Below are 25,307 nucleotides of genomic sequence, written 5' to 3'. Positions count from 1 at the left end.
CTAGCAAAATTATGGCTGACCAGCAATGTCAGGAAAAGGCACACATTTAGGAATGACTAACATATTGAGGAACGACCAGCACAATCTTGCATGACCGACAACCAGCAAAATCAGGAATGAACAGCAAAATAAACAATGACCAACAATCTCAGGAATAGACAACAAATCAGGAATTAGCGGAAAAATAAGGAAAGCACATCATGATAAAGAACAGCCAGCAAAATCAGGAATAACCTGCAATGCCAGGAATGGACAACAAATTTAGAAATTTTCAGCTACATTGGGAATGACCAAAATTAAGGAATGAACAGCAAAACAAAGAATGACCAGCAAAATGTAAGAATTTCCAGCTAAAGCTGGAATGACCAGCAAAATAAGGAATCAACAACAAGATCAGGAATGAACAGCAAAATCAGTACTGACAAGATAAATCTGGCCTGGCATGGACACCATCTGAAGCTCGGGGTAAGAGAGAGAGTGCCTTCACAATTGTTTCACACGTAATTAACCTATTTATTTTAGTGTCTATAAATACATACATACACTCCTGTCATAATTATTCCATGAGAAATGCTCTGGGCTGTCAAAATGTATTGTGAAATATAGTCTATTACATACCCATTCTTGCAGCAAACTACAAATCCCAGAATCCACCAGTATAATCCATACCACATGACTAATAAAGGGGAGCAGGTGGTAGAGAGTCATGTGATGGTGTGAGTCTGAGCTGCTTCTGATTGCTTCTTCCTCGTCTGATGTGAATGCTAAGGCTAAGTGCTCTTTGAAGAGAAAAAAGAGGTAATGTTTAAGAAACCTTTTTCCCCCTCTGCTCTTTTTTTCTCGTTGAATAGATTGTTATTGCTGCTGGGATTATAGCAGGGAGGAGGGGGTAGGACAGGAATAAGGAGACAAGAAGAGGAAGGGAGTAGGACATGGAGGATTACTGTTCTGTACATTCTGTACACTGTGTGTGTATTGTAGCATGCTTCATTTGACTGTAGAACCATGTTAACAGGACTGTCTAAATATCTTTGTTTAATAGTGTGAGTGTCCTCAGGGAGATGGGCCTTGCTGCAACCTGTAAACAAGGCCTTTGTGCTTAGCATCACAAGCTTCTTTATTTATATCTCCTTCAGCAGGCAAGGCAAACACCGTAGAATCATATGCGTGCTGTGATTTGTCAGTTAGTTAAGCACTGGAAGGACAATAAGGCTGTTTTCAGTATTTTTGTTTGTAGAATAAAACCGCTTCTGCTAGTAATAGTAATTCTCACTTCATATGTGTTGCAGTTTGAGAAAACCCATCAGATGTTGTTATTGCCTGAATTCTGGAAAACAACCAAAATGCTGAAAAATCTGGCCAAATGACCATTTATTTTCTGCCCGTGATATACATTAACATCTCTACTCTAAGAAAACATGCATATATTTTACCAAATCAATTTGGACATCTTTTTATTTAGGCTTCCTTCTAATCCTGCCCTAGCTTTCTACCTGAAAAGGCCATGTCAGATAAGCAGTTAATACAGTCTGTCATATTAAAAATATTGCTAGCTAAGTGTGCTTTAATCACACAATGAATATAAGGCTTTCAACTTCTTGCATAATAACCTAATGTCTCTACTGACTCTCAAAATATCCTCAACAATCTTGATATAAATAAATAATAACAACACTGTACAGATGGCAAACTAAATTATGTTGAAATATTATCAAAAGACATGAATCAGAATAAATTTGGTCAATATAAGTGAATGTTGAGCGATTATCTCCCCATTGGTATTAGCAAGACATGAAATCAGTAGAGTAAAGAGATGACAATAAGGTTAGTTAAGTCGTAATTTGTCACATATTATTATAGCACAGTGAAATTATTTTCTTCTCATATGCCAGCCTGTTAGGAAGCAGGGGTCAGAGCACAGGGACAACCATGATACAACACCCCTGGAGAGGGTTAAGGGCCTTTCTCAAACTCCCCACAGTGATGAGGCTTGAACCTTTTGATCAGTAACCCATAGCCTTAATTGTTCAGCCAACACTGCAGACTTGTCTTAAATGCTGAGACTCATGTTTGATGATGTTGATAATTGCAAGGATATTTCATATCCTATTGTAAAATTATAATTCTTTATATTTTGTCAGTTATTTGATTGTTTTTCATACGTTGATTAGGTTATAAATGCAGAGTAAGTGCAGTAGAATTCAAATGCGAACTTCTTTTTTCCCCAAGAATTTTTTAGTATTTGTTATTTGGTTATAACTTTATTTCAAATTGATATATATGTAAATAATCATCAAATGCAGGAAAGCCAGTACTTTTCAGAACTACTTACAGTATATACAGTAGTAACTATTAAAATTTGGCCATGTGAAGAGAGCCAAACATATAACATCCATTGCTACTACATCTATACCAAAAACATCTAGATCCAAATAGAAATGAGACTGTACCATGTTAAAACATGTTGACAATCAGTCAAGTGAGGCAAATTCCAGCCAAGATGAGCTAACTATGATTCTGATCAAAACAATCTGAATGTTTGAGAATTAACGGTATTGCACATATACCTTAGTATAACTAGCAGCAAAAAAGTCTCGCTACCCCCACATTTTAAAAAGTACGTATGGTGCTAGTATGTATGTTTTGGAGATATGCATCCCTCTCATTGTGCCAGATATATTTATAAACAGTTCAAGTATGGTCTTATCTGAACACAGCACCTGGTCTTAGTTTGTTCTGTTCTATAAAAGTTGCTTTGTTATGGAAAGCTTTCTAGCTATTTTGGCATGAACGATGGAACAGAATGACTGCAAGATTTGTCTTTGCCAGCCTTGATCATCTATCGCACTAGGCACAGGAATAAGATCCATGTCTTGGCAAATCTTCACCTATGCTAGTGGTTACATAATTTATGCAAATCTTTCAAAATATTGAACTTTAAATTATTGTTGTGGTTAATGGTGATGCGCATCATTTGCTTTGTAAAGATCAGCAGTGGTTTGCCAGGTTTCTGTTGTCTGTCTGTTGTTCTCAGTTTACCCCTTTTTGCCATGGTTCCCATGGTGATAAGCACCATGTACTATTGTTTGGGTTTCTTTTTTGTTCTTGTCTCCAACCCAGATTTGCATTTGCCTAAATACATAATTCACTTGTAATCATACGTGTAATCATCCTTCTCATATTTAGCACATCATGTTCAAACTGTACATAACTGTATGATCTAATCCTGGTGACAGATTTTAATGCTCACATTGATTATGTACACATTTTCAAAAGATTTACAAGATTGCACTTGTAAATGACAAATAGAAAATCTTTGCGTTTGGAAGAGTGAGGGAATTCATGCCATGAATCTGTCAAGTGCACTAAATGCTTCTACTATGTCTAGAGAAAAACATAAACACATTACAAAAAACGGATAGATTATTTGCTGCCAAAAGCAATCAGACATCTTTCTTTTTACTTCAATAAATGTGTGACAAGCTGTCACCACCCATGCTATACTCACAACATAATAAGTAAGATAAAATTGGAAATCCATCTGACCAGAGTTCAAGCTCATTTTCTAGATAGCACTTTTCTTTTATTAAGTTTTAACAAGAAGTTGATATAGTGGTCCTATGCCTGAAAACAGCACATCATTAAGCATCATTACTTGATTGCAGTAAGTTGCTTGAAATAGTGTGTAATTGGACAGTATTGTAGAACTGGCTAGAGAGAGGCATGAGAGCTGAATTCAATTTGTGGGGTCGGTTGGTTGAGAACTCCAGATAACAAGCGGGGCTGTTTGGAAGTGTAGGATTAATGGGTGGTCAGGACTTTAGATAAAATTAAAACTAATCTGGACCCATCCAGATAGAGGATGAGGTCTGATAAAAGTGTGTGACACTGCTTTGGCAGGATGTGCTGCTTCACTAAGACCCTGCTGGCAGAGAGCCCTTGTGACTAGACAGTGCTGATTCATGTCTGTAGTACTGTTTTTGCTGCTGAGTGAAAATCAGAGAATGATTGTCAGGCAAAGGCCCAAGCAAGATGATTGGCTGTAAGCCGAGCTAATCAATTAATTTAGAAGGTAGCCATTGCCTGTTATTTATACCTTTTTACCTGCTTTGCTTTCTTTGAAAGTGAAATATATTTGATCATATTATAGTCACTCTGAACATAACATTTTAGTTCACAGTTTGAATTGACAGATATTTAATGAAAAACTTCAGAGACAGAACAATACTAAATTGTTAATGCTAAATATTTTGCAAAGAAATGCTTGTATATTTTTGGTATTTTAATCATTAATACAAGTTATGTACATAGAAAATTTAAGACATGATTTGGTGATAAATTAATGTAGAATCACAGTTGGGGAAGACAAAAATGACAGTCTATTTTTTGGATGGATAAACATAGTGTGAACATGGTGTTGATGTAATAGTTTGTATGAGGTGGCTTACTTTGGTATGTCATCATCTGGTAAGTGTGAAGAAGCTTGTTTGTAATCAACTTATTTAATAATCACGTCACATTATGCGACCAGATCCACACACACACATACAAATCAGTTCCTTGTGAAAATTGTTCCCTCTGATATAATCAGCTGGACTTTGTGTCCTAAGATCTTCATAATACATTTAAAAATGTATTTTGTCCGAACAACATCTAAAACATCAGTAGATTAATTAATTAATTTAATAGTCATGTCATAATCAAAAGTCAGATGCAGGGGTTATTAATGTGGCTAAAGTTGGGGCCCTTTCAAACATATGTCAGGGAACATGTTTCATTGTCGGACCTAGACTGAATCTTAATTCAAGGTCCCCTTGCTCTGGATATGCAGCTTCTTGTATAATCTATACCTAGGTGCTTTATGTGTTGGCACAAAATCTTACTAACCCTTTTTAAAAAACTGCATCCAGGATTCCCCCAAGATACTAGAAAATAACAACATGGAACAATGGACTCCAAGCCTCACAGTTGCCTTAAATTACATAGCAATGATTGCAAATTTAAGCTAATGGAATCGTGTATGAACAGATCTGTGTCTGATTCATGAAAGCTTTGTTAGACATTGTTAGAAATTTGGCAAAGAGAAGTCAGTACACAGGAGACCAGTGTTGATTTAGACTTTGGGGTTTATAATGTACTCCCAGAATCTTCAGAGCAGCTTTTCACCAAATAGTAGCAGAACTTAAGGTTTCACCATCTCACTCTAAGAATTGAGAAGCCAGCTTATGTGTAGAGAAGGTGTAAAGGCAGGAGGAGGGATAAGTAAAAAGAAGGCCTAGCAAGACAATATATCACCTCTGACCTTGGTGTGTTCTGAGATCATATAGTATTTTAAGACCATGCTAAAAACACAAGGGAATGGGAAATATGACATTAACATAGAGAGGCATAAACAAACATAAAACATTAGCACACAGACATAAAGTCAGAAGAAAATAATTAAAGCTAGCAATTAATGGCAAGTATTTCCTTCAGTGCCCCTATGATCACAGAGCAAGCTTAACCAGACTAAACCAAATCTATGTAGGGTGATGGTCAGTTACTATACATCAACAACATGCTAATTCTTATAGAGTTATAGTTTATTAAAACTTCATTTAGCATACCAAGACAGTGTTGGCTAAAATAACCAAACTAATCTCAACAGCACTGTGTCAAAAAGATCCAGTTTGGGCTTTTAGAATTCCTTAGTTCTTAAGATTGTCCTAGATATGCTTGCGACACTTGATGATGTCGGGGCAAAACTCAGTGCTTATTAGTAAATGTTCTGCCCCAACTGTACTGTAGTGTCTGATTTGTTTAAGAAATTCCAAGACCACATGTTATCAGCAGGCAAGAATTGGTCATATTAGAAAAAACAGTCAATAATGATGCTGTTGCAGTCCCAAAATAAATAGCGATTTAATCAAAAATCAGTCAGCTGAAAGCTCCCAATCACTAGTTTATTCTTTACATGTCATGTTAATAGAGAATGCTCCAAATATGTCTGTGTACCCTAAATTATGCTGCTGTGAGCCAGTAAAAGCGAAACAATCAGCAGACCACAGTTATCTAAAATCAGAGAAATGAAGTAAAGTTTATTCATTCATTTCTTTTCAGTAACCACTTTATCCTGGTCAGGGTTGCAGTGAATCCAGAGCCAATCCTGGCAACACTCAGTGCAAGGAGACAGAATTCACCAAGGATGGGATAGTGGTGCACCTCTGGGCACTATTTGCACACACAATTATACCTAAGAGCAATCTAGCATAGCCAATCCTCCTGCATGTTTCTGAACAGTGGGAACAAGTCTGTAAACCATGCAGAGCTGGTGGGATGAGGAAACACACTCACTCACAAGGAGAACATGCAAAACACCCCAAAGACAGTAACCTGAGATCAGGATCAAACTCAGTGCTACCCACTGCACCACTAAGAAAATAAGTTATACAAAGAAAATTGGATCAGTGATAAAGTATTGCTATAGGCATGATTTTAGGAATGACAAACATTTAAAAGATTTATGGAGGCAACCAGAGGCAGGATATTATTTAAAATAAAGTGAGCCATCCATGAACCTCCCATGAATGACATTATACACCTCAACCTTTTCTCCTCCTAACAACCTTCAGGACTTCTCATTTATATTTATAGCTGCAATATTTTTAATGCATTCACCTTGACCTGTAGCATGTTCTGGCATATCCATATGGTTTGATTCTGCTCAGCACTACTGTTCTCCTGTGTTAGTTTGGAGGGACTCATTGATTGTATCAGATTGGTTGCGTAATTGATTGTAACTGGTTATTAACCTCAGAGAACTTTGTGGCCAACACAGCGCTGCGTGAGAACAGGCCTTAATCATTCACAAATGGCAGCCACTAATGAAATTAGTTCTGCACTACAACATTATTTGTTGGAGAAAGCATTGACAAGGGCATTCAATGCTGAAGTTTACTTTCCTGTGAAATTATTTTTACTGACCATTCTTTACTTCAATGAATTTAGGTTAATAAAAGATTCAATATAATAATTAGTTTAATAATTATGATATTTTTTTTGCAGCATAGCTGCATTCTGATTCACTCAGGCTTAAATAAGCAGTGGTCGACTTTTCAGTACTTTAGAACCTTTGGAACATTTTGCTGAAACAGTGTCCCTTGAGGCTTAGGTTATTTATGAGATACTGAACAAAACTAATGATTTGTCTGAAATACATGTTTGATATGACAATAAAAATGTAGTTGTAGTGACATGTACCTAACATGTAAAATCAATTAACTTAGTCAGGTGTTTACAAATAGTGTAGTTACCTTGTCAGATGGATTTAATGGCAGGATTTTACCATTTAAATATTGGGATTCCTAGTGTCATCTTTAGAGTAAAACAATGAATGAGAATTTTGTCTCCAAAAGTTTGACACTATAAACATTACTGGGCACAAGAATGCGTAACAAGTTTATTCAAAATATTGTAATATTTTACTAAGCTCTGTGTTCTAAAATCACTATAAAATCAGCTTTGTTATTAAATAAAAGTGACAATTCTGTCTCAGATGAACAAGGAGCACAGATGCTGTAACAACAGAGTTTTTAGCTTGATGGTGTCCACTAAGTCTGTGACCTTGTGAACCAGTGTTGATGTATCGATTGAAATAGACTTCAAAGCACTTTTGTACATCACTTTGGATGAGGGCGTCTGCCAAATGCCAAAAATGTACAGTAAATGTTAACATCTGTAAGATTAAAATCTAGTTTGTGCGGGTGTTTACCATGTGGATGGTGAGTTAACTTCCTTGGTTTTAGGCCTCATATACACATATACAGATTTTTCTCTGTGGTCTTAGGCTTCACTTACAAGTATAAAGATTTTTTTCCCGCATTCTTAGGCGCCATATACAGGCATACAGGTATATTTAAAAACATAGATTTACCCCTACATTTTTTTTTGGTCGTCTGCCAGTTTGGTCATCTGTCAATTCCCTGCAAGTTTCTCACCTGGCAGCTTGAAAACTAACATTTACTTCCACTGAGACAGGTGAAACCAGTCAACTGCATCTTTTCAAACTGTTGCTCATGGTGCAGTACAGAGGACAGTGCTATTCCACATACATGAGCTTGCAGCTGTCCACTGCTATCTAGTTTTGAGTCCTGGACAAGGATTAAAATTTGCAATTAGGGTATTTGTTTTCTGATGTACTACACGTGGTGTAATAGAAAAGTTTTTGCCCTATTACCTGGAGAACATGTGTTTGAATACCTATGATAAAACACCCATCTATGGATGGGGGTCAAGAAAACAAAACTGGCCTGGGTGGGAGAAATGCCATACATTCTAACTGTTGTCAATTAGGCTAATGACATTAGCCATTCGTGAGCATCTGTGTGCCTATGCATGCAGATATGGCAGTTAGCACTTGCCTCCAAATGTGTCATGTTGCCCAGTTGCACTGCATGAACAGCAGCTTGAAAAGATGTGGAAGCTGGCTTCACATGTCTTGGAGGAAGCATGTGTTTGCCCTGCTGTCCCTGGTTGGTAGTTGTCATGTGATAAGCCGGAGTTAGCTAGTGAGGTAGTGGGAACTGGTTGGTGGAAAAATCCATATTGTATAGAAAATGCTAAATAAATAAATAAATAAATAAGCCGTTCTTGTTCACATGATAACAGAATTTGGACAAGCACACCCAAGCTTAGCGACAGTGTACTGTTACACTTCATTTTAAGGACAAGTGTATTAAGTATTAAAAAAGGTGAAATGTGGAAAAAACCCAAAGATACTAGAATTAATAGGTCTTATTAATATGGTGTTCCACTGGAGCAGGACAGCATGAATCATATTCTGGTACCTTTACACAAGGGTGTAATAAAAAAACAAAACTGATAATATTATCAAATATGAAGACCACAAAGTACCAGTCTGGTCAGCAGTTATGAAAAATGGAGTTCTAGTAAATTTAGAACACAGAAAACCCAAGTTTCGCGTGCACAGGTTCACACTGTGCTGTCTTCATTTTCAGTACCATATCTTTTTCTCCAATCCACATGAATCATTAAAATCAGTTTTAACATTTCCTTGAAAGGTTTTTAATTAACAAAGCACAGTTTTCATGTGTATGTCAGGCCAGACCTCAGAAAAAAAAGTACTTAACTTAAAAAAAGTACTGATCCACTGAGGCCCCACCTTGCAACTTACAGGATTTACAAGAACTGCTGCTAACATCTTGGTGCCAGATACCACAGCAAACCATCAGAGGTCTTGTGGACTCCTTACTGTGACATGTCAGGGTTGTTTTGGTGGCTAAACAATATTGTGGTAGGTAAGGAAGGTGGTTTTAATGTTATGGCTGATCGTTTATCTGATATAACACAGCCACAGAATATGACAAAGATGTTTTTAGTGTCACCTCATACAGTGTGACATTTAATAAATGTATTAGACTGCTTTTATCACACAGCATAAAGCAGCATTTAAGGATTATTTTGGGTCTTTCATCTAAACTGCTTAAGGCAGAGGTACTGCATTTGTGTCATGCACATGAAAAAATATAATTATAGTCATTTCAGGGACTTTACCACAAATAAAGGGATTTATTTTTGATCAGTTATGGTAACAGCAAGGGGAACTGTAGCAGTAAATACACAAACAACGATCATGCTTGGGCACAGCATAAAGGACTGAAGGATTCAAATGGATTTCTGGAGAATCTTCTACATTCTGGTAACAGTACGGTTTAGGAATTCTGTAAGCTGTGGTATAAGATGTGGCAGTGGCATGATGGAACCCCATAATTAATGGTTTACCATAAACATTACTACATAGCAGAATATATGCAAATTCCAACATTTCTACCATTTCCCTGGCCTCAATGCCAGTGTTGTATCTATAATTGCTTTAGAGCACTATGCATTGCTATTCTGAGAAACAATACTTCCATGGAAAGCCTCTTATAAAGAATATTATTTGACACCAAACAGGGTTACCCTAAAATGATAAAATGCATGAGATTTCTCTTACTGCAAACTAATTTAGTACAAATACACAAGCTGGAAGTCTTTATGCAGTTGCATGACTATCTAACTATAATGCAGCATCGAATTTATAACAAAACAGCATGCTTCAGTAGCTTTGATCTGTTTTACAGACTAACCAGTGCATCAGCTCCTACAGGGTTTAATTGAATATTTGTCCTGTAGATGCAGATTATCTCAGTAGGAAATAAACACTGGTGATTTAATTTGTCATACTCATTGTATAACTTGTGTAGTGTATAAAGGGTGTGTAGTATTTACCATAGCGTTTTAACTAAAATGTACACTACATCTGTCTACACCAGTGCTCTATCTGGATGGGATTAAACATATAGTGGGTCCTAGCGTAAGTTTGTATTTTACAGGTGCCCCTCTGTTATATTCATTTCAGTTTTATATTAGCCATGTCAATGTTTCTCTCAGGTCACCTCTGTGAATATTACAGGCCAAATTACCTACTGTTTTTCACCAAACCCGGCACTCCTCTCATCATTTTAGACACGTCCAGATGAGCATGTCTGTTATTTTCTATGCAGGTTTTACCTTGCATTGTAATAAAAACAGCTGCTGCTACTTGCTGCTAGTTTGACTGCTGCTATTTGCCATATTCAGTCTTGTAGTGTGTGTATCAGCGACCCTTCCCCAGATATTAAACACTTCCTGAGTCATGAAATGAAAAATTTATGCCTCGTGTATACTTTGGGATTATTGTTTTATTGTGTTTTCAAATTGTCGTTGGAACTGTCATCGGGTGTCTCAGACTGAATAAGAGCCAGCATTTCTCCTCCACTCTTGTGCATCTCTAACCACTCTGACTGTGTTGCGAATGGAGTGTGATCAAATTACCACGTAACTCAAACATCTGGTTTGGTACAAAATACACCCCAGTAGAAATATACTCCTCCTGTGGAAATTTTATTCCTGTCTGGATGTGAAATTTTTATAACGTGTAAAAAATGATTTGTAGACGTAATAAAATAATCCAATCAGAATGAGGTTAAGGATGATGCTCCTTCCTTGGCATTTAAGATGGAACCTTGTAGTTTCAGAGAATGAAAAATTTCACACTGCATTACCAAGACAAGTGGTTTATTGTCTGCGTAGAGTTTCACGTGTTCTCCATATATCCATGAGGGCTTCTTCTGGGTTCTTCTGTTTCCTCCTATCTTTAAAAAAAACAGTCATTGGCTGAAGAACAATACTAAATTGCCCAATGCCATGAGTTTATGGTGATAGACTGATGGCCTATCCAGACTGTCATCCTGCTTTGTGCAAGTAATTCCAGCTCTGTTTTCACAATGACCTTGTACAGGAAAGTGCTGTTACAGAAAAACAATGAATGAATGGATGGATGGATGGATGAATGAATGAATGAATTTAAATGCAATACAAATTTCAAATCTTCTGGTGATGTCAAACAGATTATAGAAATAAAAACCTGTCATTTAAAATACTTGGATGATCAATTAAATTAATTTAATTAAAATTGAAATCACTGGAATTGGAATAAAATGTTTGACATCCTGAATCTGTAACATGTAATAGAATAACACACTCCTGGCCATGTATTTATATGAAAATAATCCATGTTGGTGTAACTTCACGTCTTGCCATTACCACCCTGAAGTAGATTATAAAGATAACCATGTGGTCAACAATGCAATATTTTAGGTATGTTATTCTGTTTATACCACAGTGATTTGCCAATGATTACAATGTTGGTTTTATTAATGAATAACATATTACACAGTTTAAAGGTTTAGAGTGTAAATTTAATGGAACATCTGAGAGAAATATTTCCTGTTATCACTTCATAGCTGTGATAAACAGGCATTCCCTCAACAGCATCTCTCTCTCTCTCTCTCTGCTCCCAATAATACCCCCCCCCAAACACACACACCCTCTCTTGCTCCATAGTTCTTCCTCTTGTACTTGGGAAAACTCTTTCCATAACTCCTAACAAAAAACGTTACTACATCAGTGATTTCAGGTTGCTCTTCTCAAACAACAACATGCTTTTAAAATCCATTGCTATTACTCTTAGTGTCAGCCATACCAAGCTCTATGAATGAACTGTTACTATAGAAACAATAATGTATTACAAAGAGCACGTTAATATACTATTTTTTGGCTGGAACTACCATCTGAGCCATGCCAGCTCTGATTCTGTCTGTATTAGTAAAATTTAAAAATCTAAAACTGGGGTTAATAATTTTTTTTATAATGACAATTTCTTAAGAAGATGATACATCTATGTTTATTTATATATATTTAATATACATGAATAATGCACATCTTATAAGCAAGCAGATTTGAGAGTTAAATCAAGCTGTGTATAATTTATTTTAATGAGCACATATAATGCTTTAATTAATGGCTTATTATTGTAACTGATCCATTTACAAATTATAGTGCATGAAAAAGCCTTAGCCATTAGTATGCAACCAAGCCAAACAGTTTCCTAATGACAGAGACGCTACATTCTGTTCACCTGCTAATTATTTTCCAAATGGGATAAAATAGTGTGAATTTACACACTGGCTCTATTCAAGCTCTGCATAAAAACTGTTGGAGCACACTGAAAATGAAAACGAGTAGACAGAGTGTGTCACAGATAGTGAGTCCAACTGGTGAAATATTTCAGAAAAGTCTGTAATGATGCTACACTGGGCTTGAAAATATCACCATGGGTTATATATAATATTAATTAGACAGGTCTACTGATACATGAATGTCTAATGTCCACAACACCAGAGGACAAAGGTACATGCGGCTACAATCCCAGGCTAATCACTCTGCTGTATCATTCCCTTCTGGTTGCTCGGAGGAGCTTTGGCTGCTGAAATCAACCGGCATGTCCAATCCACTGGAGATGGCAAGGTTTATCTGGGTCGCTCTGACTGTGCTGGTGAATGTGAGAAGAAATTTTGGATTCTAGAAATGTAAAACCCGGTTAATCATTATGGATCTTTATCATGCATGACAAGTTGTTTTTCAAGGTGTGGCTTGGTTTACTTGAAAGAAAATTTCCCAAGAAAAATTTTCTCACACTTTTTGTTCTGATGGTTTAGGGACTAAACCAAAAATGGCATGATTCATACAGCACTTATTTTTGAATACCTGAATGAAAACTGCATTAAAATCATTTCTAGCTGTCCATGTTTCTAAAATCCACACATAAAGTACTCGCACTTCAGAGTGGTAGTGCACATTTTTTATACGTTAGCATATTCAGTAGTGATCTATGAAAATCTGATTTAAGAAATCTTGATAAACCATTTTTAATTAAAAGAAATCCATTATTGCAAGTATATTTTTAATTCAAAGCACTGCAGTGACATTTTCATTTTGGATGATTCCCTAGATGTGAGACTCCACGCATGTTAGCTTACACATAGCGTTTGGGCTAAGTAACCATGGTGATGAGTATGTTGGATTGTGGGAGACACAACACCAGGAAGCAGTTGCTGGAGGGAAGAACATATGTGACAATTGGAGAGAACCAGAAGGCTGTAACTTGGATGTCCAGTAGGCCATCTGTCCTCAACCCTGACTGAAGCCAGGCAGCTCTGAGAGCTCTGAGAGCCCCCTCTAAGTCCAACACTAAAGCAGCTTGAAATCCCTAAGGGAGAATTCCATAGCTAGGCTCAGCACAGATGAGTGAGACTGGCTGCCACAATGGTATTAGCCATGTGTAAATGTCTACATATAGATGGCATAACTTCATGCACTGCTGTCTGTTAGAGGTTGGCAGGTTGGAAATAGAGAAAGCATGACTGATTATTACGGTTTAATTAAAAATTAGAAGCCCAGTCCAGAAGCTATTTTCTGATCAAAATTATACAGACACACATTGCTTCATACTATGTTCTAAAATTATATTTTGTGTACTCATATATTTTCATTCACTTAATATAATTATGCTGAATAAAGTACAACAGCTGCTTGGTTGCTGCTTGGTGGCCAATCATTTGGTAGCCAATTCATCTTCAGTAACTGCTTTCACACACACACATCTAGGGGCATTATAGTGTAGCCGGTCAACCTGCTAGCATGTTTTAGAAGGTGTGGAGACACCAGAGAACCTAGATGAAACCCACACAGATGCAGAGAGAGCATTCAAAACTCCACACAGCTAGTAACCAAGCTCAGAATTGCATCAGCAATCGCATGAGGCAGCAGCACTACCTGCTTTGCTACAGTGCCCCCTTTTATTATTTTGTTCACGTTAATATATTTCAGCAGTTATTTCAACTTCCTATGCTTAGGCAGGTGTTTTACACATTTAAATCAATTTTATCCTACCATAAAATACATTAGCTTGGTAATAAACTGTGTCAGTACAAAAGTGTGAGTTGGATATGTTCTTTGGTCAAAAACACAAAGCATGTATAAATTATTGATAGTTGTTGGAATGTATAAGCAGCTGACCCATTACCTGTGGTGCATTGCTCATAACAAGCCAAGGTAAACATTAGTAACTACAAATTTAAAATAATTTCCATTTGGCATGGATTGTTCCCTTTACTAAATATGCATTTTTAAAGTAAACTGAACAACACTGATAAGGTAATAGTAATAACCACGATATTTCCTTCTTTTATTTTTCAAGTTTTGCTGATTTCTTGAGGTCTACCTCAGTGATACTATGTGCTAGATGTAGCAATTTATGTCACATACCTAATAGCAGTAGAATGACTTTTGTTGGTTACAAATCAAGCTGTAGTTACTAATGATACAATCTGTCATCAGATTGAAGAATTCATATTTTCCACTGCCATGGTAATGAATTAGTGTATGATTACAGAGAGCAGAGGCTAAACCAACTTTCTTATTATACTGACATATTCATATGTATATGAAACTTGTTACATAATAAATAAACAAACAAACAAACAAACAAACAGTTCTCTTCTTTCATCCATCACTGAGAATTGAATTAAATGAGTGGTCACCTCTGTTCTTTCAAGTAAATGAAATCATCAAGGTCCTTTTTTCTGTGCCTGAGTGAAGGTTACTGTGCATTCTGAATTCTCCTCTCACCATGTGGACAGACTGTGTTTTAAATTTTATTGATGCTTGTGTGGCTGACCGTCTGTCCAATCTATAAATCTGCTTCCCATTGACAGTGATGTCAAAATAAGAGACCATCTTTGCCTCTTCCCAGGAGGTGTTTTAGCCTGAATCAGCTCTGCAGCGAGCGTCTTGTCCTTATTCATCACCATACCTTCAGGTGATTCCTAGAAAGAAATAAGAGATGGATTAGTGCGTACCACCTTCATCTGGCCCTGAACTCATCTGAACCTGGCTTTTAAACACGGCCACAGCTCAGCCTTTATGGGGCCATTTCTTTTAGTTAAACCATTTCGGAAATTAAAAAAGGTGTACAAGCATTAGATATGATTGGTCGATTCGAAGTGTAGCTGCTTACAGTAGGGTCACTTTTGTCCAACAATACACTTACCAGTGCCAAAAGCTCAACCATATCTGGCACTATATGATGACCTGCACATGGGCTGTAATCATCTCTTAGCTGTGGTATATACTGTATATAGGGTGACCAATTCAGTGTGAACTAATTCCCAGAGATTTTCCTCAAAAGGAAATATTTTAATGGCTTTAATGTACAAAATTCATGTTTTAATATTTGAATTTGCATTTGACAGTGGTAGTTTTGTTTAATTTAAATGCATTTCAGTTTATATGCATTTTGAGTTTCGAGATTTTTGATGCTTTGGGACCAATTTTACTGACAATTAGGCTGCTTTGGTTGAACAAAAGGGCACTGGAGTGCAATTTTAAGCAGGACCAGTGACTACAAAATCCATCAGGTAGTTGTTAGTTGTGTATTCAACACAAGAGATTGTTTCATGATTTTGTTCATTTATTTAGGACAGCAGGTTAAAATGATGCACTTTCTGAACTTGGTCTGGTGTCTCTATCACTGCAGCTGTGTAAAGCACCCTTTACACAGCAGTCTATAAATAGTGTGAAGTATTCACCTAACACACACACACACACACAAACACACACACACACACACACACACACAGTATTTGTGTTAGAACATTGCACTCAACAATAATGAATGTTGAAAGTGTCTCATATCACTTAACCCATCTGTTCACACTTTGCAATGTATATATGTATGTGTATATATATATATATACTTCTCGTTGCAAGTTGTGAAAAAAATCTATGGGAATAGTTATTCAATACCTGGAGTCTCCAATTTATTCTGGAAAGGTTAACCACCCTAATTTTAACACTGCTTTCAGTGTGTTGTACACTACACTTCTTCTGTGCCATTCAGGTTCAGACCAAGTTGAGATTAACATAATTAAAAACTACTTCTTAAAAATAAATTAAAAAAAAAATAAATAAAACAAAAAACACTTTTTCACATAATTGCTGTCTTGTTTACTTAGTGTTAACATGGTGCTTGTTTTAATTTAGTACTTGGTTGTCACATTTAGCAAACACAGCACATCAGAACAACTGCATCTTTATGAAACATAAAAATATACATTTAATCAAAACATCTAACTCAGAAACTACTTTGTGCCATACAGTCACACACTAGATGTGACTACTAAAGAACAAATTATCCTGCTTTTGCTTAAATAACATCTAATCAGCAAGAAACATGCAGACACACAGCAGATCATTCTCTTACTGAAGTCTGTTCAGTGCCGTGCATGCCCACGTCTCTTATTACACTCCAATTATTTTGAAAATTGTGCAGAGCTATCTTTAGTTCCTGCTCTGATGCGAATTCACTGCAAGAAGAGAGTCCAAGATTGAGCATGAGATTATAGTTAGATCTGACTTCTTGTGTTTTGTCATCATTACCAAGGCCGCTACACTGGCTCGCTTGTTACAGTGCCATGTTTGCAAAGTTTGTTGTTTATTGGGGAGTTGTGTGTGTATGCGAGCGAGCGTGTGTACAGTATGTATGTGTGTGTGTAGGTGCACTGTTGGGTATAGCTGCATGAACTGGCTACAAAACCTGAAACAAAACCACATCTCAGTGTGTTCTCTGAATAATTATTGAGGGGTGACTCATAAATAGTGCCACTGCAGCCTGATTGTGTAAATGGAGCTTGTTAAGGCTTGAAGCAGCATTCATGAGCTCTCTAACCAAAACTCAAAACACTACTCTAGTTTTTAAGAAAGCCTTCTTTATCATTTAATTTTTTTTTTTGACTTTATGGAGAATTAATCACTTTTTACCAGCTCATCACCACAACCCATTCAGTGGTGATGGTGTGTTTTGGAAAGACAACTGAGTGATTTATATCAATAATGAGTTCTTTAGAAGACATGGCAATTTCACTTGGTAGTAAGTGTGTGTGTGTGTGTGTGTGTGTGTGTGTATTTCTCCTGCTGTCAAGACTGAGCAATGACTTCTTGAGAAGCAGTCTCAAGCAGTCTACTTCTTGTGGGCAGTCATTCCCAAAATCACTAAAACAAAAACAATAAAAAAAAATTAAATAATCATTTTCTGCTCAATATGATTTCACACTGGAAAATTGGTAAGAATTTGCACAAATCAGTTGGATGAAACTTTATAAAGTAGAGGTTCAGTCTCAGGTTGTAGTTGTAGGTTGAAAGTAAACAAAATCCTTAATAAAAAATCCAACAAATTCAATAATCCAATAAAACCTGTTTTATTGAAATTCTTACTAAAACACTGTTTTTATTTGCTAAAGTTATTAACTGTGTACTGTTTGTAAATGTGCCATAATGGTATTTAAACATCAGTAATCCTAACCCTGAGTGGCTTTATTGCTCTGTTGCTTATGTTTAGCTGTCTGGGAAAACCCACTAGATGTTGCTGCTGCTAAATGATGGAAAATGGTTGAACCGGTTGCATCTCTAGTTTAAAATGTATTTATTTTTTTTTTTAGATATATCTATAGATATAGATATATAGGATAAGGTATAGAATTGTTAAGCCTTTTGCAGTACACAACTTTAATCACTTGCAATCAGTTTTATGCAAGCTACACAATGAGCACACACTAGGCAATCTTCCAAATCCCACCGTCTCACTGAAATAAACGCAGACTGCATTGTGACTTTTTTTTTTTTTTACTATTTTGTATAGAATCATGAACTAAGAGAAAATCTGGAGGAAATATTGGTTGGGGAGACTGTTTTGTAAAGAGAGCTAGAAATAAAGTGCAAAAAAGCAGCAAATTTTTTTTTAGCATGCAATGCCAGGAATCATGTTGTGCTTGTTTTTATGTTTGCTGTTCCTGACAACCATTTGGGTCTGACATGCCAAACAAGTTCTCATAGAAGCCGTATTATAATGCTTCCATTTTGCCCTCGCCTTGCCAACACACGTAGTTGATGATAATCTGAGATTCGGGGATCTGCTCTGCATGAGAGCAGATGAATTTGATTTCCTTTTAGACTCTCACTGGCGGTTTCTCATTGCTGTATTTACAACTAGTTGCACAGGGGTACACTCATACTACATGATTCATTGCTGAGAAAATTAAACATGTATGAAAATATCAGAGCCAGAGACATCACTCACAGTCTGAGAAAACAGTGTCACTGAACCACTCACATTACACAAGCGGTCACAGTGTGCCAAGATGACTCTGTACTGGAAAATCTTGCAGGGTACACTAGGCTTTGAAGGAACTTTAACAAATGCAGTAGAAAATGCCTAAAACGTTTCTAAACTCTTGTTGGCTTAGTGTGCTTTTCTGCGCAGTTGCAAACATGGACACGTCTAATCAATTCATTATGGATAATGATAGTGAGATGTTATCATGCTTTAAACTGATATAACTTTGTGATTTAGATATGTGTAAAAGCATGACAGGTTTGTCAAACCACGTCTTCATGGACCTCGCTTTGTGCATGGGGCATTGTCATTCTAGGGCAGCGTTGGACCCCCTTGTTCCAGTGAAAGGAAATGTTAATGTCATATCATACAAAATCCTAGATAATCATGTGCTTCTAGCATTGAGGGAACCGTACATATGGGTGGTGATCAGCTTTCTGCATGCCTTTGGCCATATGGTTATGTGTTTTTAAAAAAACATCAGGAGACTGCAATTTTTCGTGTTGTTTGGTGCTGAAATAAGATTTTAAAAATAAGATGTTTGCTGATGGTGAGACAGGCTTATATGTTTAACACGGATATTACTGTTAGAGAACAGTAGATTTATCCAAGTCATAAATAATTCTTGCTTCATTGTGGTCTGAAAATGCACCATCATTCAGTCATGTGAAAGTCTGGTGAAGGGGGGTTCCCAGGCTGCACCATGTGTACAAAAAGGCTACTGTTTTAGATAGATAGATAGATAGATAGATAGATAGATAGATAGATAGATAGATAGATAGATAGATAGATAGATAGATAGATAGATAGATAGATAGATAGATAGATAGATAGATAGATAGATAGATAGATAGATAGATAGATAGATACTTTATTCATCCCAAAGGGAAATTCACAGTTTCCAGCAGTATCCACAAACACAGGTAATAGATAAAATAGGAAGGAATTTAACAAAAATACTAAAATACCCAAATTAGGGTACAAAAATATATCAAATAACAAAATATAAAATATTACAAAATATAGCAGAATATAACAATATAAGAAAATATATCAGAAAAATACTAAATACAGAGATTTAGGAATAAATATGGAGAATTAGATGAAAAACAAGTAATGTGCAAAACAACTGTTTAAGGTTACAGACCAATTCGATGTGCAAAAACTGTTATGTGCAAAAACTGCGTGTTTATGAGTTCTGTGCAAATCTCAGTGTATTGAGAGTTCTGTATAAACCGGAGTGTATTGAGAGTTCTGTATAAACCGGAATGTATTGTGTGTAGTGTGTGTTTTATTGTACAGTCCACTACAGAGAGAAGAGTAGTGTCAGCACTGACTCCTCCCACCCCGTGTGGAATTAAAGAGTCGCATGGCATGGGGGAGGAACGACCTCCTCAGTCTGACAGTGGAGCAGGGCAGTGACAGCAACCTGTCACTGAAGCTGCTTCTCTGTCTGGAGATGATGCTGTACAGTGGATGCAGTGGATTGTCCATGATGGACAGGAGCCTGCTCAGCGCCCTCCTCTTTGCCACTGATGTCAGGCTTTCCAGTTCTGAGCCTACAATCGAGCCCACCTTCCTCACCAGCTTGTCCAGACGTGAGGCGTCCTTCTTCTTTATGCTGCCTCCCCAGCACACTGCCGCATAGAAGAGGGCACTCGCCACAACAGTCTGATAGAACATCTGCAGTAGCTTTTTGCAGATGTTAAAGGAAACCAGCCTTCTTAGGAAGTACAGCCGGCTCTGTCCTTTCCTACACAGAGCATCTGTGTTGGCAGTCCAGTCCATTCTTTCATCCAGCTGTACTCCAAGGTACTTGTAGGTCTTGACAAACTCCACATAGTCCCCGTTGATAGTAACAGGCTCAGGTTGAGGCCTGGGCCTCCTGAAGTCCACCACCACCTCCCTGGTCTTTGTAGTGTTGAGGTGCAGATGGTTAACGTCACACCATGCAACAAAGTCCTGTATCAGTTGTCTGTACTCTTCCTCCTGTCCCTTCCTGATACAGCCAACGATAGCAGTATTGTCCGTAAACTTTTGAACGTGGCAGAGCTCTGAGCTATGCTGAAAGTCTGAGGTGTAGATGGTGAACAGTCCCTTTTGGTGCCCCAGTACTGCTGACCACAGTGTCAGACCTGCACTCCCCCAGTCTCACGTACTGAGGTCTGCCTGTCAGGTAGTCTGTGATCCATGTGATCAGGTGTGAGCTTACTCCCATCTCTGTTAGTTTGACTCTGAGGAGCAGCGGCTGGATGGTGCTGAATGCACTGGAGAGGTCCAAAAATGTTATTCTCACAGCCCCGCTGCCGCTGTCCAGGTGAGAGAGGAATCTGTGTAACATGTAAGTAATGGCATCCTCCACTCCCACCTTCTCCTGGTATGCAAACTGCATAGGGTCGAGGGCGTGGCGGACCTGTGGCCTAATGTGGTGTAGCATCACCCGCTCCATGGTCTTCATTATGTGAGACGTCAGGGCGACTGGCCTGAAGTCATTCAGCTCTCCAGGGTGTGGTTTGTTTAGGACTGGGATGATGCAGGATGTTTTCCACTGCTGAGGTACCCTCTCCTGCTCCAGGCTCAGGTTAAAGATGCGCTGTAGAGGGTCTCCCAGCTCCATTGCGCAGGCCTTCAGTAGTTGTGGAGATACTCCATCTGGGCCTGCAGCTTTACTGGGACGGAGCCTCCTCAGCTCTCAGCACACCTGGGCTGCTGTGCTTTTATTTACAGTATAACAGCTGATGCTGCATATTGATTTAGCAAATCATATTTCTGTATATAAGTATAGATTTGGTGTGCTTGCCCATGCACATGAGGTGAAATCAAGGTGGCCATGACTTGCAGTTCTTCCAGTAAGCCCCGGCAATCTGCTAAGTCCAGGATGACACTTTTTGTGTTAGCTTGACACCTGTGCTAGTTATGAAGTTAAGAAGTGTTGGAGGCCAAAATGATTCCAATTATTACACTTCTCTCCACCAATCTTGTGCTAACTCAGCATTTGAATTTGTTGTACTATTTACATACAAAAGATATATCATTTGTATGAACATGCTTTGCTGTAACAACTGATTTCACTGCTTTAATAACTGTGTGTTCATTCTAAAGTATGTGCACATGCTTACATATGTACATTTCCAGTGCAGTTACATGTGTGTAATAAGGATCCATTGTGACGACTGCTGCTGCTGTTGCTCTGGCAGTGTCCCTAGCTGCGGTTTCTTTCCACTCGGTGCCTGTGCTCCCTCATGCTGTGCTAAGCCTCTCTGTGGTGATAATGGGAGATGAGGGGACCAATTCAAAATGAGGGGAAGTGATGAGGCGTTCTGTCAGTCCCCTAAGGGCATTCACAATCCTGCCTGCCTTCTGATGGCTGTATTTAGCACTGCCATGCTTCCACAGGCCTGTCTGATCATACACACACTCTACTCCCTGTCTCCTTTAACCAATATGCTCACTTCAAACATACTTAGACTTACCTGATTAACTCAGCTGGAGTTATATACATTATATTACGTAGTGGTCACATTCCTTTTCCTGTCGGCACTTCTAATGCTCTATTTCAGCTTTCTGAGTACTGGAATTACCATGGAATGGCAATTTCCCCATGGAAATAACTAAATGGGGGTTTTCCTCATTTTTACACACATAAAATCAACTAGCATATTTAAAATATGTGCAATCAAATACAGCTGGTTTTATTTTAATTTGTCAGTGGTTGTTTACAAGGTTGTTGTAGGTCTTGTTGTCATGGCTACAAGGTATTAACAAAAACAAAAAAAGGAGAGAGAGAGAGAGAGAGAGAGAGAGAGACTGTTTGACCCTTAAACAAGATGTGTAACTGCTAAGCTAGATGTTAATTGGATTGTGACTTTGGATAATGTGAAATTATGTTAGATTTTAGAAGCAATGTATTCAGTGCATATCAATATGATGCATACAAAAAATGTGATGTACTGGGATTGAGTCACTTAACTTTTCTAAGTATTATTGCCAGTATCTTTTCTAAGTATTGTTGCCATCTTGCTCTCAAAGACACACATAAAGATGGACGCCTTATTTATCTGCAGAATCTCTGCATGGAAATGTGATTAATATTCCACACTTGCTAATGTCCATATTACATAAATAACTGAACCCATAATTTCCATAGTATAAAAAGCACTTCATCTCATTCAATTTGACTTCTAATTAGCCTCCTATAATGATAATTTACTATCATATTAAAGGCCCAATATCAAATAGCTTGACCCTTCACACATATTAATGCAGGATAGCAATTTAATGCAGTGGACTTTTGAATTCTACCCCCTGCTTAGCTGTATATATCAGGACAGATCTGGTGTGAAGATAAATCATAATTTCCTGTACAAAAATGTTTTCATTCATACTGTTATTTTCAGTAACGATTTTATCCTGGCCAGGATTGTGGTGGATTCAGAGCCTATCCCAGGAGCATTCGGTGTAATTCACTCCAGATGGGGTGTCAATTCATCACATGGCACCATGCACACACATTCACATAGTCATTCAACACCTACATGCAATTTAGCATCGTCATTCCACCTACCTGCATGTTTTTGGACAGTGGGAGGAAACCAGAACACACAGAGAACATGCAAAACTTCATGCTGACAAAGCTCAGGATCATATCAGTTACCCTGGAGCTGTAAGGAAACGATGCTGCCTGCTGTGCTGCTGCTCTGCCTGTCATTTAGACAATGAAACATTTTTTATTGTTTTGGCTCTATGCTCCAGGCTTTGAATTAAAATAATGGCTATGACATTGAAGTGTTTCAAAACAGGTAGAATTTAAAAACGCAAAAACATAAAAAAAATTTTCAATGAACTCAAAGCAATATGCTAGATATTGTGTGTTGGCCTTTATGCAAACATGTGGACTTTTTTCTGTCTTTCTCACTCAACATGCTAGCTACTGATGCAGCCGTGGCTTTGACAGACAGTCATATGTTGGTAATATAGCGTGGTTCTTGTTTACTGGCATTAATTATTCAAATTAGTTATTTTAATGACTAAAAGACATTGACACATCAATTGCACTACAAGGGTACAAGCATACTTTCCTCTTTTCATCTCACACCCTGTGTGTAAGGCTCAGACAGATTAGTACAACAGGATCAGGAAGGAATGGCAACTAATCAAGAGTGACACAATGATCAACCTTAGTTAATTGAACTGCTCAAAAATGAATGACCTGTCCATCACAGAGTTACTTTTCAGTTTGAACCTGCATGTCACTGGCTACAGTATGTGTGTGAGTTTGGTTAGATAGGCTATTAGGGAAAAGCCCCAGAGTCAGATTCTGTAATGAATAGGCCATCATACCCCTTTACTCTACATAATATTAGGTGAAATGTGACTTCTGCATTCAGCTCCTCTCATTCCTGTTAAGAACCGAATGTGTGCAGTGCAGTGCAGTGCAGTGACATTTTCATAATGACACGTGATTAGATTTCACTAATTTTCATGCTTGCAATAAGCAGCTGACTGACACAGCTAACAGAAAGCATGTCTGAATTAGAGAAATGGAAAACTGGGCAAAAATAATACCAAGAACAACACCACAGATGATTTTAAACAGGAAAATCACACATCATGGAATAATATGAACTAAATTCATCCATAAACTTCTAGAAGAACTTTAAATTGTTGGCAATGGGCTCTGAATCTCAGATGGGTTCACTGTTTCAAATGCTAATAAGAAGGCATATGCATATTTGTGTGTGTGAAAAGAGAAGGAGGGGTGATGCTGTTTGCATGTCTATGTGTAAGTGAGAGGGAGGAAGAAAGTGAGAGAGACAGAAAGAAGAAGGCAACGAGGGCGAAGCTTGTAAGAGTGGTGCCAGTAGCTCACCAGCCAGGCTCAAAATCAAGAAGCACAGAAGTTGTTTCTTGGCTGACAAAAGTAATTAATCCTCCTACTCTGTAAAAATGAATTGGATTATTTGGCCGTGAGGCAGAACTAATCTCATGTACAGTGTCCTCTGTGGCACAGACCTGACCCCCTGCACCTCTCCCTCAGGGACTCTACCAATTGAGAGCTCTCTCACCACTCCTTATTCTTTTTAATTCATTCTTTTTTAGTCACTATATAATGTCTTAAATTGAATAAAATATCTGATTCAGATTCTGATCCTTAACCTGAAAAATGCTTTTTTTCTTATAGTGTAGAAAAAAATAATACTGTACTGCCTTGTAGTATTGATGTGGAATTTCACAGCGGAGCCAAGGCCACTGTATAAATGCTAAATGCTGACATTTTAAGGTGTGTATATGCCATGCTCATGGCTGATGAGATCTCTGTGCTGTTTGAGTGCTTTCGAGGTATTATTTTAACCATTTAACACTTATTGCATGCCTCTCACAGGATGTAAATGCGTAATCCGACCAGTACAAAAGGGCTGTTTAAAGCCATAATTACAGTCATTATCTAGCATAGGACTTAATTAAAGCTATCACGCTATTACATGCTAATATGCATAAAAATTTCTATGGATGTATATGTACACAAACAAATGCTACAGTGAATGTTGCGTCACAGATATCCCGCTCTTTTCACACTGTGTCATCTGTGCTGATAGTGAATGCTGTTTGACACGCAGACCCAATTATCCACACAAGTCTGCAGAGCCTCCTCATACCCAACAGCACATGGTTTACAGCTCTGATGCATCTGAACAGCCATCCTTTGGCCTCAGTT

The 25,307-nt window shown here is 37.7% G+C and overlaps 1 protein-coding gene across 3 annotated transcripts in view; it reads left to right on the top strand.

Moving 5' to 3' along the window:
• The first annotated feature begins 678 nt into the window (after positions 1 to 678).
• Positions 679 to 25,307, top strand: part of tsnare1 (T-SNARE Domain Containing 1) — a 157,340-nt gene continuing 132,711 nt past the window's right edge. For all 3 annotated transcript variants that reach the window (XM_058400940.1, XM_058400930.1, XM_058400950.1), the window contains exon 1: positions 679 to 798. The gene's annotated coding sequence lies outside the window, so the exon portion shown is untranslated. The remainder of the gene's footprint in view (positions 799 to 25,307) is intronic.

Source organism: Hemibagrus wyckioides, linkage group LG01 (assembly GCF_019097595.1).
Source record: "Hemibagrus wyckioides isolate EC202008001 linkage group LG01, SWU_Hwy_1.0, whole genome shotgun sequence".
Classification (NCBI taxonomy): Eukaryota; Metazoa; Chordata; class Actinopteri; order Siluriformes; family Bagridae; genus Hemibagrus; species Hemibagrus wyckioides.
The sequence above is the reverse complement of the archived record's forward strand: the minus strand, read 5'-3'. Positions and strand labels throughout refer to the sequence as shown.